The sequence below is a fragment of the Antedon mediterranea genome, chromosome 1 (genome assembly GCF_964355755.1).
Source record: "Antedon mediterranea chromosome 1, ecAntMedi1.1, whole genome shotgun sequence".
Taxonomy (NCBI): Eukaryota; Metazoa; Echinodermata; class Crinoidea; order Comatulida; family Antedonidae; genus Antedon; species Antedon mediterranea.
Window position 1 is genome coordinate 25,772,948 of NC_092670.1, and position 17,453 is coordinate 25,790,400.

Sequence of the window (17,453 nt, forward strand, 5' to 3'; positions counted from 1 at the left end):
ACGTTAATATACAAACGTAATGCTTGGCGATGAATGAATATTCTGTCTCCCTGTAAAGCAAATAGGTAAATTCATGGGCCCTTGGGGAATAAACTTAAAACCTTTAAATATAGTATATTGCAATACTGTAGTTAGTTATAAGTATTGTGTATAACCATGGAAGAAAACATTTTTTTCCTCCATAGTATAACATAATTTAAACAATACTGTAAATACATGTATTAACCATTTTGATCGCCATTTACTGTACGTGTGGGTACTGTTAGATATCATATATATAAACACATATACAAATAAACTTTATTACTGACAGTTGCTTCTCAACGTTTGTATTAATTAATAATGACAACAAATATAAACTTCGTAGTGGTGTATCGTGACAGTGACAGTTTCGACAAAGTATTAAATCGCAAATGTTTTATTAGTGGTAATGGTATATTATTTTATAAAACATGAAAACAAATATTTCAATACTGAGTGGATAAAAGAACACATTTAAAATGTGTTCCTCTTTGCACCCATCATCTTCTCCATCCCTCAACCATAATGTTACATACAAAACACAAATTGGGTTTATTTAAATTTGACTCAAAAATTAGTTTTTTTCGAAAGTAATTCCCAGGGTGCTATTATTTTAGTTGAATACATATGAATCATCGTGTCTATCTATTCGTTCCTGTAAACGACATGTCTTGTGGTACATACATTTGAAATAGCCTTTTTTTTTTACGCAGAAATTACTAAGTGTATCCAGGAATTATCTGTTATCTTATTCGCTCACGTACCATCTATTTTAAATTAATTCAACTAAAAGTAGGTTTACATATTTTAATACATGTTTACACTGACTAAATTACATTTTTCTGTAAAAAAAAAAATTCTTAGATAGAACATAGTTCACTGGACAATTTATAGTACTAACGATTACCCATGAATTCCCCCCATTAATGTTTCTTAAAGATGTATTGTCCCTTTGACTATTCCAAAAAAAATAAAAAATAAAATGTTTCGAAAAAAAGTGGGTCATTTTGAAGTATCATAATACCGTATATTTCGGTGTATAAGTCGCACTTTTGACACGCAAATTTGACCTCTAAATTAAGGGTGCGTCTTATACACCGAACATAAATGCCTCACCACACAGATTGTACATAGGCCTAGGCTATCGTCACCTCGTTTTCTAGGCCTGAGTAGGCTAGGCCTAGCTACAGTAACTAACTAACGTAACGGCAACCTGCTTCTGCCTAGGCCTAGTTTTCAAGTCATTTTAGCATGATTTTATACTAAATATGATGAAAAGATTTGTTCATTATGGCGCTCCGATAAAATATCATTTGTAAACGTTTACGTCGTACGATTGGAATAGTATTTATTTATACAGTAGTTATACGCACGATCGCCGTACCCCAAGCGCAAGCCCTTCTTTTGGTGGCACATGGTGTTTACGGTATTCGACTAGTATATTCTCCAGGTGATTATAGCATGGACCATGGAGAAATCAGTTAGCTAACTGATTTCTCCATGCATGGACCTAGCGTACACACTTCTCGGATACATAGATACTAATCGAATACGATTGTCCGTGAAAACGTGCGCCTTCTCGAAATGATCGAGCGAGGCTAGCCCACACACGTGCGTGTTACACACACGGTCATGCACTCGATGTTGCGGCGAAACTCATGAATAACAAGTTAGAAAGAACTTGTTGAGGCTGGGCGCGGCCGAGCCTAGGTAAGAAAAAACCTAAATAAAGGACGCCGTTGTAGATATAACAAAATATATTATTACAATAATATTGATTACAATTTAAAAAAACATTGTTTTGATGAAATATAAGGTGCGTCTTATACATCGACGATATAAAAAATACCAATATTTTACTCTCAGTTGGGGGTGCGTCTTATACACAGGTGCGACTTATACACCGAAATATACGGTAGTTATTAACTTTCAACAAAAATTAGTCGAAAAAAAAATCATTTAACTGAAATACAGACGTTTTTTTGTTCAAAAAATAACTTTGACTTCCAGTCAAAGTTTTCGATCAAAACATAAATGCAACGCGCTTGTTTGGCTAATCTGTATGCATAATCATAAAACTTCCTCGCAATCTGTGTGAGAACACCTTCTCAACTGTGACGAGTTGTAAACAATCCTAATTAGCATCATGCATAATGCATACTCGTGGTTTGAAATCTTTGTTTACCTTCGTTCGCGACAATTTTCAGACGAAATGTAATCAAATTATTATTTACCTGTTAATTACAGTACGTAAACTTGTTGTTTTTGGCTCAAATTTTCGACTTAAAGTGAATAACTTTAATATTACATTGATATGGTCAATTTAGATTTAGAATATTTTGACTTTCATTTTTGTGTGTTTCAAGGGACAATACATCTTTAAGTACAGTATTTTGGTCATCTCTTTTTATAACAAGAGTTTAAATATTAGATATTTAACATTCTATCGAAGTTGAACATATGATTATTTTTGGTTTCTTCTTGTCTAGTATACTGTAGTTCATATATTCTTAAACTATACCCTTACAGTAAACATTTACCCTTTAATACGGTTATTGTATATGAAAATAAAACACTAAATTCTTGACTACTCACAAAATTTAACAAAAGTTACGATGGAATAGCCCATTTGCCAAAATATAGCCTTTACCAGTGCTGTACTACATTTTCCACATTTTTCCATAAATTTCATACATTTTCCCTTCAAACAGTTGTTTTTATTATATCACAAACCATTATAAAAACACAATTATGTTGATTCTTGGGAATTTCCCCAGCAAACACCCAAACAATACATGACATTGTTCTTTTGATTATGATTTCCAGGTGTGTTCTATATATAAATTATGGTTAATTCTGACATAGGCGAGCACAATGCAAAAACTTTGGTACAAATCTCCGCCTTGGATACCTACCTTATCTATCTCAGATGTACCGCGAAACGTAGATTTGATAACATTAGTTTTCACATCGACGCTATTGTTCCATTTTTGTCTTTTATAACGACAAAATTTAGCGTTACCTATCGAAATTTGTGGATATCACAGGGTTATTTTCACACACTCGCGCTGTTGTTTAACTGGCTTACGGGTCCGTCACTTCCGGCAAAATGGCCGTTGGTGGCACCATTCAATATTACTAAATACAACAAAATTTTAGTGGTTCAACGTATAGTGAACTAGGCCTACTGCAATTACAGTAATTTGTTTTAGATATTCAACTAATCAATTAAATTGATTAATACAGGCATTTACTTTACGTGAACTACAATTTGTTTTAGTAATTTAACTATTATTGAAGGCCTTTACTTTTACGTGCTAAAATGTGGTTTTAGTGATTCAACTGAATCGTGAACTACAATTTATTTGTTTTAGATATTCAACTATCAATTATAAAGGCCTTTACTTTACGTGAAATACAATTTGTTTTAGTAATTTAACTAATTAATTAATAATAATGCTATTTATTAATCATTTTATCAAATTTAGGTGCGATTCAATGTTACTATAGGAGGCTAATTGAACTAATTATTTATGCTATTTATTAATCATTTAATCAAATTTAGGTGCGATTCAATGTTGGTGTCCACTACGCTACGAAAGTTGTTATTTGATCATTTTGTTCAAAAATTTAACAAAATGCTGTTGTCATGATATTATTGTGATAAAAATGCCCCGCTCACTGTCACCCACTTTGATAAACTATGCTTTTGGTCTCTTGGTACAGTCAAGTTAGAGACTGTTTCGGTGATTTATGACCCCTATTAACGGTTTCCTCCTGTGTGTAACATTCAGATAATATATATATTACTATAATATGTATATTATATTACTATAATATGTATATTATATTACTATAATATGTATATTATATTACTATAATATGTATATTATATTACTATAATATGTATATATATATTACTATAATATGTATATATATATTACTATAATATGTATATTATATTACTATAATATGTATATTATATTACTATAATATGTATATTATATTACTATAATATGTATATTATATATACTATATTATGTATATTATATTACTATAATATGTATATTATATATACTATATTATGTATATTATATTACTATAATATGTATATTATATACTATATTATGTATATTATATTACTATAATATGTATAGTATATATACTATATTATGTATATTATATTACTATAATATGTATATTATATATACTATATTATGTATATTATATTACTATAATATGTATATTATATATACTATAATATGTATATTATATTACTATAATATGTATATTATACGTATACTGTTTACAACTATTATTATTTGCATCTTACGTTCTTATGATTAGTACCAATTATTCATCAGTCTATGCATAGGTGTCAACCGGGCCTCAATTTTCAGAGGCGTTGGTCATGTTTTCGAGGACCAGTCGGGTACACCCACTAGAGGGTGCGCGAGCGAAGCGAGCGAATCCTCTAGTTGTAAGAATTGAAGGAATTGCCAACAATCCATTGATTGTTAAATGCTAAATTCTACTATGGCCTTTAGTCGAACGTGAAAAGTAGCCTAGAACAACATCCCGTGCCTCATCAAAGATAATACTTTTTGACACCATAGGCTGTTAATAGAAATACCATAATGCTAAAATGATAGAGTTCCACGAAAAATACAAACATTTGGTGAAAAAATAGCCTCTAAATCAGTAAACTTTCTAACGTTTGTTTAAAATTTTAAGCCAGAAGGATGACTGAGGGCGTCTATCATATATTTTTTTATCAGAGAGGGCTATGCAATACATCATACCATCAAATTATTGTCTATATTAACCCTTTCACTGCGTATACCCGGTACAACCGGTGTCACATCACCTTCACCTCAGTGAAAGCGAGGGAAAATCGGACCTAAGAAGAGAAGGAGAATAGCAAATACTATTTGGGAGAAGTTTGAGGAGCAAGTAGAGCCACAATCGAATTTCTGTGTCTCAAGAATGTATCTTCAGAAACTAAAACAACAACCGGGTGAGTCGATTGATGACTACATTGCTAAACTTAAATTCCATGCAGAAAAATGTGCATTTACAGCCGCAGAAAAAGAATCAAGAATCATAGAACAAATGACCATAGGAACCATATTTAAAGATCTCCAAAAAAAAACCAAGAATACAGACTTGAGGAGGCCATAACCCTTGCTAGGGGACATGAGGCATCCCTCATGCATCACAAGCAATTAGATGAATTTGATACACAGCATGCAAAAATAAGCTACAGTGTACGTGTCACATGCCAAAAACAAATGTAAAGCATGTGGACAAATGCATCGCCCTCGAGAATGTCCAGCATATGGCTCGACTTGCCACAACTGTGGTAAATTAGACCATTGGGCTAAAATGTGTAGATCATGAAAAAAAATTATGAATCCTCATAATGATCATAGTACAGACCGTCATCAACAAAAACGAAAATCAAAAAGGCATGGAAAAGGCAAACTAAAATCTAGAGGTGGAATACACTCAATGAATCAATATGAATCTGACTCGGATGACTTACTTGAGCACAATATGGAAAAATTGACATTTGGTTCAGTGCGCATGAGCAGCATCAACGCTTTTATTCCCCATCTCACTGACTTGACAGAACCTTTTCGTCAACTGCTAAAAAGGATACGCAATACAGTTGGACACCTGCACATACAAATGCCTACCAACAGACAAAACAGGCAATCTGCAGTGAAATCCTACTTTCATATTTCGACCCGAAAAAAACCTGTAATATTATAGGTGGACGCAAGTAAAATTGGACTCGGAGCAGTGTTGCTCCAACCAAATGACAAAAATGAAGAAATGCCAGTAGCGTTTGCCAGCAAGGCACTTACAGACACTGAGAAACGATACGCAAACATCGAACGCTAACTACTTGAAGCAGTTTTCACACCTACGTTTATGGAGGAAAATTCATAATATACACAGACCATAAGCTGCTCGAAAGAAGGGGAATGATGATGGACAACAACACTTGAACTATAGAATAATAATTAATAACTAGATTTGAACTCGTCACTACGGATGAGTTAGGTTATCCGCAGCGTAAACGCCACATGCACGTCATACGTTAGAATATTGCGCACAGAAAAACACTTATGACATTGGAAAAATGTTAGTGCGCTCCCTATTTTGTGTCACGTCTAAGTATATACGGTTTACACTATATACTGTATACGTACTACATACAGTGCAGAATAGGTGAAAATAAGTGACCCAAGTTATTGACGCTTTTGGACATGACGACGTCATCACAATTTTTAAAATGGTATATATATTCCCAAGGCAGCATGTAAATTAATGAACAAATACACCTTGTACTAAAAAGGAGGGATGTCACATCACCTTCACCTCGGTAAAAGCTAGGGCAAATCCGACCACTGGACAGCAACACCTGTTTATAACAGGTAACTCTCATTAGAAATCCCAATAGAGCAATTATAAATTCCACAATATACTAACTCAGTGAACAGTTAATAGATTATCATATTCTATCCAGTCTTCGAACAAGCAACATTAGTTCAATTCAATAGCTCATATACTCAACAGTATAAGTGTATTACTTGTTTTAATGTAAAATTTTATAGTTGTATTATTGTCTTGAAAATCATGCACCCTCTATAAAGTTTTCTATCGCTCGACTAGTTATTTCTATCTTGGAAATTTGTATTGAGTAGCGAAATGGTGCAACAAAGGCTATACGATGTTAGTGAAGTTTTGAATCAGATATTTGCTGATTCAGACAGTGAGGATGACTTTGATGTCAATGATTCAAGTCAATCGTTCCCGTCTGATGACTATAGTTCCGATGATAGTGATTCTAAGATGAGTGTTGATTGTTCGTTGGATGTGGATAACAAACCTGTAGGCCATGGATCACAGGATGAAACTATAAATATGTCTGTGGACAGTGATGGTGAAGCGGGCGTGGACAGTGACGATGAATCGGTGAGTTCTGATCGTTTATCAGTTGATGATGATGAGCCAGTGCCAGTTGTGCGTGGTCGTGGTAGAGGAAGACGTGGTGCACATGTTCTTGATGACAATATAGATCGACGTGGTGTATGCAGTGGCAATAGAGGAGGCAGACGTGGGCCATGTGTTCGTGGTGGTATACGTGGAAGAGGAGGTCAGGCAAGAGGTCAGAGGGGCCGGACTCGTGCTAGAGGACAGGGGCCTGCAAGAGATCAGAACCCAAAGATAAATTGGGACATTGATCCAAATGATAGTTTTCAACCAAAGCAAATTCCATTCTCTGGTGGTGAACGACTCAAAGTTAGAATTGGTAGACGTTTTTCGGTTTACTTGGACTGATGGGTATTATTCACAAGCCTAGGCTAGAAATGTATTGGAGCACTAATGATTTGATAGAAATACCTATATTTGGCCAAATAATGAACAGAGATAGGTTTTTCCTGATAATGAAATTTCTACATTTTGCAAACAATGAAGACCCTGCACATGACCCCACGGATGTCAATAGGGACAGACTCTACAAAATTAGGCCTCTCATCAGAATGGTTCGAGAATGAATGCAGCGTGTTTATTCGCCATCTAAAGAACTCTGCGTAGATGAATCCTTGCTTTTCTTCAAGGGGAGACTGCTGTTCAAACAATGTATTCGAACAAAACGTGCATGTTTTGAAATCAAGTTTTATGAACTATGTACATCCGATGGTATATGTCTTGATTTTATTGTATATTCAGCCGAGAATATTTTCAGAGACCATCCAGACCCTCATCCTCAAATGCTTGTTACTGAGCGTATTCCTAAACATGATGCAGCCTTTTCTCGACCGAGGCCACACACTGTATGTTGATAATTTGTATACATCATCTCCAGCTCTGGCTACGTACCTTCTTGATCACGATACATACCTTTGTGGCACTGTCAACCCAAAGCGTTCCGATTATCCCAGTGATCTACGGACAAAGGCACTTGACAAGGGAATATCATGTTTTATGAAGTCGCAAACAGGAAACATGTTAGTGGTAAAGTTCCGGGAGCTAAAAAACAAATCTAACAACAAACCAAAAGAAGTGTGCATGCTGACCACAGAAGGCAGGGCCGCTATGATCCCAACTACAAAACGTGACAACAATCTTATTCACAAGCCATCATGTATAATTGCGTATAATTACAACATAAGAGGAGTTGATATGGTGGACCAACAGCTGCACAGCGCGCCGTGAGCATTGTAAGAAAAACATACAAGTGGTATAAGAAAATACAGTAGCTCTCAGAATGTTCATGCAGTGTGCTCTAAGTGCCCACAAACTCCATCAGAAGTTCACACCATCTACCAAAGATTTTTTGGCTGATGTTAAAGATCTTTAACAGTACTTGTGTGTTCAAGCCCTAGATTGAACAAAGATGTAACACGTCATGAAGTAGTACAAAGGTTAATTGGAAAGCACTTTCCCGTGAAAAGAGAAAGTAAAGACGGCAACACAAAAAACAAGAAAGACAAAATGTGTCGGGTGTGCTGGGCTCGTGGTCACCGCACAAGTACTGGAAAAGAGATCAAGACAGTGTGGATTTGCAAAGAGTGCCCAAGTAACCCATGTTTGCATGCCGATAAAGATTGTTTCAGGGCCTACCACACAAAATTGGACTATTCTAAAGAGGATGATGAGTATTAGAGAAAACCAAAAAACCATGACGTCATGCCGGCCATTTTGAAAGTAACAAAATTCACCCGCCCCAATAGAACAACATCGTGTATCACAACACGCAAAAAAAAAAATTTCAAAACAATAGTTAGTTTTTGTACTATAATAGTAGTATATTTTTGCAAAAAGTTCATTATTTCCTCAATTTTACCCCAAAACTTACATAGAAAGTTGGATAGAATTAAGTTTGAGCATTTTCAAATTAAGTGCGTGTGCGCATAACTTAGGTGTGAAACATGCCTTTTTTAATCCACAGAATTAAATTTTTAAAGTGTCAATACAAAATGACTTTATCTGGTTTTTAATCTATGATAAATTATTGAAATTCATAAAATTGCGTGTAAGTCATTGCGTTATTCTGACGTTTTTCAAAAATACTGTCAATATGTTGACAAACTTACAAAATGTTATGTTTATATGTTTTAGAGAAATGCGAAGCACAAAAATAGGGTGGAAAGAAAGAAGAATAATACAGAAAAAAAAGTTGATGATGATCTCATACAATCACAAGGAGTTATCTGCGGATAACTAATAAAAAATATACTGCTTTAAAAAACAACATCCTGCAAGCATAAAATTCTAAGGAATCGATTATTTTTTATTTATAACTATTTTTAATCAATTATTATTGAGCACCCTTCAGAAATCCATCGTCAACTTAGCTTCGTGAATATCATCGCTAGGCCTGACGATAAAACTACGGAGGCCTCACAGGACATTAACATTGATAGAGTAAATTATTGCGCTCTATAGAGGGCGTAGTTACTAATGTTTAAAACACGCACTAAATAATAATTTGCAATAGTCCGACATGAGTTTTGTATTTTTAATAAAGAAATAATAATATTGTATTGTTGTATTCATCATTGTGTGTGTATCAACATCATGTTAATTTTTAATTTGTTCTTTCATTTTAATAGTAGAATTTTACACAGGAAAGAAGATAAATGGGACTGATGACTCTTGAAGATATAAGTACTTCTTACTGACCAATTTTCTTCTGTTCTACTTTATTTTACTATGGTTTGTAAGTCAAATAAACAAATGAAATGAACTAAAAAGAATTGAAATGTACCATAAATGTATACAGTACTTTGTTCAGTCCTGATATACAGTACATTGTTATAACACAATAAACAAGAAGCTTTTGACAACATCATTGCTTTAGTAATGTTATCACTGTACTAGAAACGCTCATGTTATGGTTTCCCAATTTTAAGATTTGTATAGCATATATATAAATTACCATTTTTTATTCAACTATGAAAGTACTCACATGGAATTACAAATGGAACAAAAACAGAAAGATATAATTTATTGAAATGAAATGTACGTATCAATGGATATATTTATAATAAAAACGTGATATGAAGCATTCTCCATCTATTACTAGAATAATCAATTTATTTTACTTATGATGACACTGAATACACCATTTCATGTCTTTCATTTTTTCTTTTTGTTTATCTTCTCTCCTTTTGTGTAAATCTACTATTTATTAACATAAAAACAAATAAAATACCTGTATAACATTAAATAATGATTCATCTATTCATTTATTTATTTCAACAATATTTACGAGGGTGGTCCATCCAGCCGAAGCTGATCATTGGGACCCTCACAAAAATACAATTTGACAAGACAAAAACATACACCAATTATTTACCTTAAATTAAAATAAATAGAATTTATAAAAATTAAAAAAACTAATTAAACACAAAAATATTTCTTTATAAAAATTTTTTTATTCATTTCACGACGAATATGTAAACAATATTATTTGTTATGGCCACATAATATGACCATACCAGCGTCCTCTATAGATTGCCAACATTCTTGATGCCCTGTGAGGCCTCCGTATTTTTATGGGCAGGCCAAGCAAAGATATTCACGAAGCTAAGCTGGCGATGGATTTTTAAAGGGTGCTAAATATTACCGTAATTGATTAAAAATAGTTATAAATAAAAAATGATCGATGTTTTACAATGTTATGCTTGTAGAATTTGTAGACAACTCGTGAGACAGTAGGTTAGATGAAGTATTGAAACAATTTTGAGTAATTTTAAGGGGTGGGTACAAAACTGCATTAGCGCCAAGTTGTAATTAATAGGTATTTGCAACATTCTGAGTCTCGTTTGTTTCCGTTTTGTAGTACGTAGGACCAGTAGTCTAGCTAGGCCCCTAGTGTATAGTCTAGTGTAGTGGGACTATACTAATACTATTACTATACTTTATAGGAGGTCTAATAAATAGGCGCATAGTCTTTCTACAACCAAGGTAAAGGTAGCTAGATGGAGTAACTGACAGGTGATATTACTTAAATATAGGCACACAAAGAAGGAATAGAAATCACCAACCTTATAAAGCCATCCGCGTTTCCACAACACACAGTATGGATAGATTCCTGGTTGATACAAAACAATGCCTCAGCTCTCAATATTAATTCCGGTTTCGAAAATTATCGGGGATTCCCCCTTTGGTTATACAGATATTAGAGGGCGCTGTTTTGAAATAATAAAAAATGGAATTTCTATTATAAACAATCAACAAGATGATTTAATATAGGTAGATTTTTTGGGAATTTTGCGCCTCTTATTTTAATCAAATTATTGTTAATTTTTATTTATTATGAACTTATAAGGGAAATAAATGTTACTTTGATTGATTGTTGATTGATTAAAACAGCCCAAAGTGACAAATTGCAAACAGACATTTTTCTTTTTTAAATGTTCACATATGAGACCGACAAAAACATAGCTGAATATGGTTTCCAAACAGAGGATCGTCCAAAAAGAAGAAAATAAAATTGCAAATACAACTATTAGTTCTTTCATCGTAATAGACACACCATTAATTCCCAAAACAAACAGCTTTCAAACTCTACAAGAACTCCAACCGAATGCCCCTAAATTCGTTCCATCTAATGATTCTCAAACCAATAACCTTATGGATCAGAGAAATGTACTCAACTGTGAACAGTAATCTAGTAAATTCAATGCTTAAGAACATTAAAACGCATGTTCTAACCAACACATCAGGGAAAACTTTCCGGGGTGCCACTGTCAAACGAATTACCAACAATATTAAAGAATGACCGTCATGTATCAAACATTATAGTTCATGTTGCTACTAATGATAGTAATTCAAACTACGAATTGGCCAATGATTTATGGAACTTATCTCGCATCTTCGGTTTCAGGGGGCGTATACATATCTGGTATATGGCCGCGACTGCCAACTACATATTCGAGTGCTTGAAACGAACGAAATGTTATTCTCTACTTTTGGACACTTCTTTATCGATCACACAAATTAATGATTTCCTCTTAACTTTTGGACTTGACGCTTCAATGTTCACAAACGATAGATTACATCTAAGCCAACGTTGAAAAACTACTATTTATTTACTTGATTTACTTGATGTTGAGACTTATAAAGCCGAAGCTTGTGTGTCCCTCGACGTGTTTCTATATATTATATTATCTTGTCTACTATAGGGGGCAAACTTGCTGTTTTTCCAGCCTTGACTTGAACTGGTTGATTGAGTCAGATTCTATGACCGTTGACGGTAATTTGTTCCACACGTTGCATATGTTTTGAGTGAAGAACTTTTGTCTAATTCTTTTAGATGAGATATGTCTTTATTCATTTTCAATTTATGGCCTCTAGTTCTGGACTCTCCTACTAAAGTGAACAGATTTCTGGCATCAATATTATCAATATGACTGCAAATTTTAAAAAACCTGGATTAGAGCAGATCTTAACCTTCTGAAATAAAGAGTAGGTAGTTGTAGTTGTTCAATCTATCCCGATAAGTATCTATTCTAATTCCTGGCACCAGACGGGTTGCTCTTTGTTGCACTTTTTCAAGCTTGTCTGACTCTTTATGATATATATGTTGCCAAACAGGACTGCAATACCCGATTGACGGCCTGATTATGGTTTTATACAGCTGCATGACAGAATAGTTATCCAGCTAATGAAAAACGTTCGTTTTATCATTCCTATTTTTCTGTTTGCCATAGAAGCCTTACTGTGCAACATGTAATCCAAAGGACAATTTATTATCAAGTATGATTCCCAAATCTCTTATTGATTCCACTGCTTGAATTGGAATTCTTCTTTGATCAGTAGGCCTACACATGATAGATAACTTTCCTATTCTTTCTTCAAAAATGCATAATTTTACATTTCATTAAGTTGAAAGGAAGTTGCCATTTCTCAGACCATGCAAATAATTTATTCAGATCTTCCTGTATTCCATTTGATTCTTCCACACTGTTCACAAAGTTGTACATTTTGGTATCATCTGCAAACATTTTTACTTTTGAACTAACTCCGTCAGGGAGATCATTAATAAATATACTGAACAGTGCAGGACCAAGCACGCTGCCCTATGGGACTCCACTACTAACTCGCAGGCTTTCTGATTGAACTCCATTTAACACCACTTGTTGTGACCGTCCAGAAATAAATGCTCTAATCCAATTTAATAAATTTCCTCCAGTGCCGTACGCCTGTAATTTGTTTAACAGCCTCATGTTGTATACTGTCAGACGCTTTTTTGAAATCTAGAAAGATGCAATCAAAACATTGACCCTCTTCAATCCATTTGGTCCATTGTTCTAAAACTTCAATCATCAAAGTGGTAGGCCTACATGAACGACCTGATCTAAAGCCATGTTGATGAGTAGAAAAAAGGTGATTAACTTCCATATGATTCATCAAGGCATTTCTTACAAACGTCTCCATGGTCTTGCACAATATAGATGTAAGGCTGACTGGTCTGTAATTTAGGGGGTCTGATTTTTTACCCTTCCTAAAAATTGGCACTACTTTAGCTTCTTTCCACGAATTTGGTAGGACTCCATTCTCCACTAATTTTGAAAAAATATCTTGTAAAAGAGGGCGAAGTTCACTACTTAGTTCTTGAATGTAATCCATCGGGTCCAGATATCCAGGCGCCGTAAAAAAGATTCTATATCTGTTTTTGAGAATGTCACAGTAACTAGTTCAGGGCCAAGCGGGATGGTAAGTCAGGAATATTAAGAACGCCCTCTAACGTAAAAACTAAAGCAAAGGCTTTATTGAACACTTTTGCTTTCCCGTAATCATCTGACACCATCTCACCTAGATTATTCATCACACAAGCAATATCTAGTCTCGATTTCGTTTTGCTTTGTACATATTTCCAAAAGTTCACTTTTATTATATTTTTGTGGCAATTTTAGTTTCATAACTCTTTTTTTCTTGCTTTACTAATCCTGTAACAAAATTTCGTTGCTTAGCATAATTATTCCATGAGTTTTCATCTCGCTTTTTTTGGAATCGGTTCCACAATTTATGTTTTAGATTGATCTTCTTTTTCAGCTCGATATTTACCCACTCCTTCCTATTTAATAGTCTCTTTTTCCGTAATGGCACATATTTCTCAACACATATATTAATAGCTTTTTCAATCTTTTGAGATAACTCTTCACCCGTTGCGTCAAGACATTCCTCCTTGATATTGAAATTTGAAAACTCTTCTCTTCACTTATTTTATCGTAATTGGCTTTATAGTAATTCCTCATATAAGGTATTTTACGTTCCTTTATACCCTCTTTAATCCTTAATTTAAATATAATTACAGCATGGTCGCTTTTACCAATATTTTTACTATATAGCATAAATTATGGACTCAAATAATACCAATGAGAAGGAGCAAGAAGAGATTGGAACAAATTTCAAATGACTGGTGTTATTTCTGTGGTGAGAGTGGCTATGTCCGCCATCAATGTACACATGGTAAGTCGGTTATTTGCTTTCACTGCAACCAAGAGGGCCATAAGGCGAGGTTTTGCAAATACTGAGATTTTGGCAAAGAGGAAGCCAGAAATTAATCTGTAAGACTAAGGTAGGGCCTACATAAAAATAAGAACAAAATGTCTAAATTAGTTACTGGTAAATGTGGTGAATGTTTAAAAAACATACTTTCTTCAGACCTGCTATGAAACATTGTACGAAAAAATGACCGGAAGTACAACACTTGACCTGTAGTACTATTAGTACCCCTTTCACAATAAAACTTCGGTGTGCAACACCGGGGTTTATAAAATAAAATTGTAAATGTCGCCCTCAATTTTGTTTGTTTACCTAGCGACGATCATTAGAATCATTTTAATTGATAATATTGTATTATATAATGTTTTATTAATACTACTTATTATTTTCTAGACCCGCTATATATTTTTTACCAATATTTAAAGTATTTTTAAATAATACTAAAGCAATGAGTGATCGTGTGAGGATGACCTTTTTTTAGAGCAATTAGTATAAACAAATATATATATACATTCTGAACAAATCAGTGAAAAAATCAGCTCTCTCTGAATAGCAGTTTACCATGTAATTTCACCCTAATTTGCATATTTAAGGTAACTTGCATATCATCGAGATGAGTGATATAAGTGTCATGCTCAAATCTTGATCTCCTCATCATAATGTGACCATTTAAAGTGAAAAATCTCTGTTTGCCATTTGTTTCACTCAAAATGTTAGATTGCCTAGCTTAAGGGTATACAATGGTGATCTTTTTATTGACATGTCTGCGTCAAGGATTAATTGATTTTAATTTCAACAAGAGTGTTTTTACTCTAGGTCTAGGACTAATCCCCGTATTCTTAAACCGGACTTTAGTCGTAGTTCGAGCTAAAACTTTAAAAATGACGTCATTTTAATTCATAAACCGAACTTCAACTAAATCGCCGACTAATTCAGGCCAACCTCGACTAAATCGAGACGAATTTTGATCGATTTTTTTAGTCCTGGAGGGGGCAGGCTAAATGGTCGACTAAATGGTTCATTTTTTAATCGAATTTTAAGTAGTATGGAGTCGAGTAATTTGCTTAAAAAATTTATAACCAAAGATATATTACTATTAGCTATAAAGATATATAGCGGCGCTATACAATCTTTGGTATAACATTCACAAGGCTTTTATATCGAATTTAATATCAAAACATGGAGGTATATATAATAGTTAGCTAATTCTCGTTGTGAGCGGACGTGTTCATATCGAGCTCCGCTAGGCTACCCATTGTGTGGATACTAGGCCAGTCAACGTAGGCATACTGTAGTCTACATGATGTGTTCGACCGGGCTACGTGTGCCGCTACTTATTTTGAACTTATTTCTTGGCCTCTATTTTTCAAGTTTTAATATGGGATTTTCATCCAGAAATCAATGGCTAAGGCCAGTCGATGGATACTCTGAGCCGGTAAGCTGCAACATTCCTAGCATCGTTGTATGTAAATGTTGGAATTTGTATCTATGCGGTCAAAGCAGTACGACTACGAGTGTTGTTGCATTCCAACGTAGCAGCAGACCGTCAAGGAAGATCTACAGCGCACCACGTTTGCTCTATTCTAATTCCACTGTTACATTCTGTATTCTTTTAAGTGGCGATGTTGAATCGAATCCAGGTCCAGGTAATACTCCAGACATCTTCAGTTAAGGTATACTATCAAAACGTACGTAGCCTGAAGAATAAAATGGACGTATACAACTCAGATCTGAATGCACACCTAATTCAGAGCAATTTGGATATTGTCGCACTTACGGAAACATGGTTAAACTGCAACGTGCTCGATTCTGAACTTTCCGTTTCTAATTACACTTTATTTCGACGCGATAGAGATACTGATAAACGCGGTGGTGGTATCCTGATGCTAGTGAATAACAAATTTACCTGTAACCGAGTGGAACGCCTAGAAAGTGATTCAACGGAGTTCATGTGGATAGAGATTCAGCTAAAGCGGCGTAGTAGCCTACTTGTTGGATTATTCTATAGACCACCAAACGCTACACCCGATGTCCTCCGTCGTTTTACTTCGTCTGTGGAAATCGCTATGCTCTACTACAAAAACAGTGAATTCCTCATTCTTGGAGATTTCAACCTGCCCGAAATTAATTGGAGTAGTAACCCTTATTCTGCTCCAGCTCAGTCCATGGGAGAACACTTACTTGATGTATTGCTTTCTAGCTGTGGCCTATTTCAATGCAATACGTACTGTACAAGAATGGATAAAATGCTTGATCTTGTTATTTGTAGTAAAAACATTTCCGACAAAGTCTATACTGCTAACGATATTTTTTTATCTGACCACTCATCTTTGAGAATTGATTTCCGTTTAAATTTTGATGTTAAATGTAGTAATGATAATTTGAATCGTAAAAGTATAATTTACAATTTTAAAGCACTTGATGTCAATAATCTATGTAATACTCTTAACTTTGTTCCATGGAGTGTCTTAATTGATTTTGAAGGTGATTTAAATGAAGCTTTGGATATGTTTTATAATTTGTTAAATGCTGCCGTCAATGACACAGTGCCTAAAATTAGAAAGCGCAGAAAGCTTCCTCCGTGGTTTGACAATGAGTTGAGAAGTGCGCTTCAACTCAAAGAAAAGTATTATAGATATCTGAAAAAAAATAATAATCGGTTAGCCCAAAGTAATTTCAAATTTGCTCGCGCGTCTTTTAAAAAAATGTGCAATAAAAAGTACAAAGATTACTTGGACTCTTTGGCTAAGCAAATTGTCACTAACAGTAAAAGATTCTGGAGCTGGATGAAAACTAAATACAAGTCAAATAATCTTCCTTCTGTCATGAGTCACGATAACATTTCATTCCAGTCTAATTATGATAAAGCTACCACATTTAATTCTTATTTTCATTCTTTT

At 34.2% G+C, this 17,453-nt stretch overlaps 1 protein-coding gene across 1 annotated transcript in view; it reads right to left on the reverse strand.

Annotated features, from left to right (window-relative positions):
* Positions 1-11,150, reverse strand: part of LOC140063595 (uncharacterized) — a 32,187-nt gene extending 21,037 nt beyond the window's left edge. Inside the window, exon 1 of the mRNA XM_072109996.1 lies at positions 11,088-11,150. The gene's annotated coding sequence lies outside the window, so the exon portion shown is untranslated. The remainder of the gene's footprint in view (positions 1-11,087) is intronic.
* Between the last annotated feature and the right edge of the window lie 6,303 nt (positions 11,151-17,453).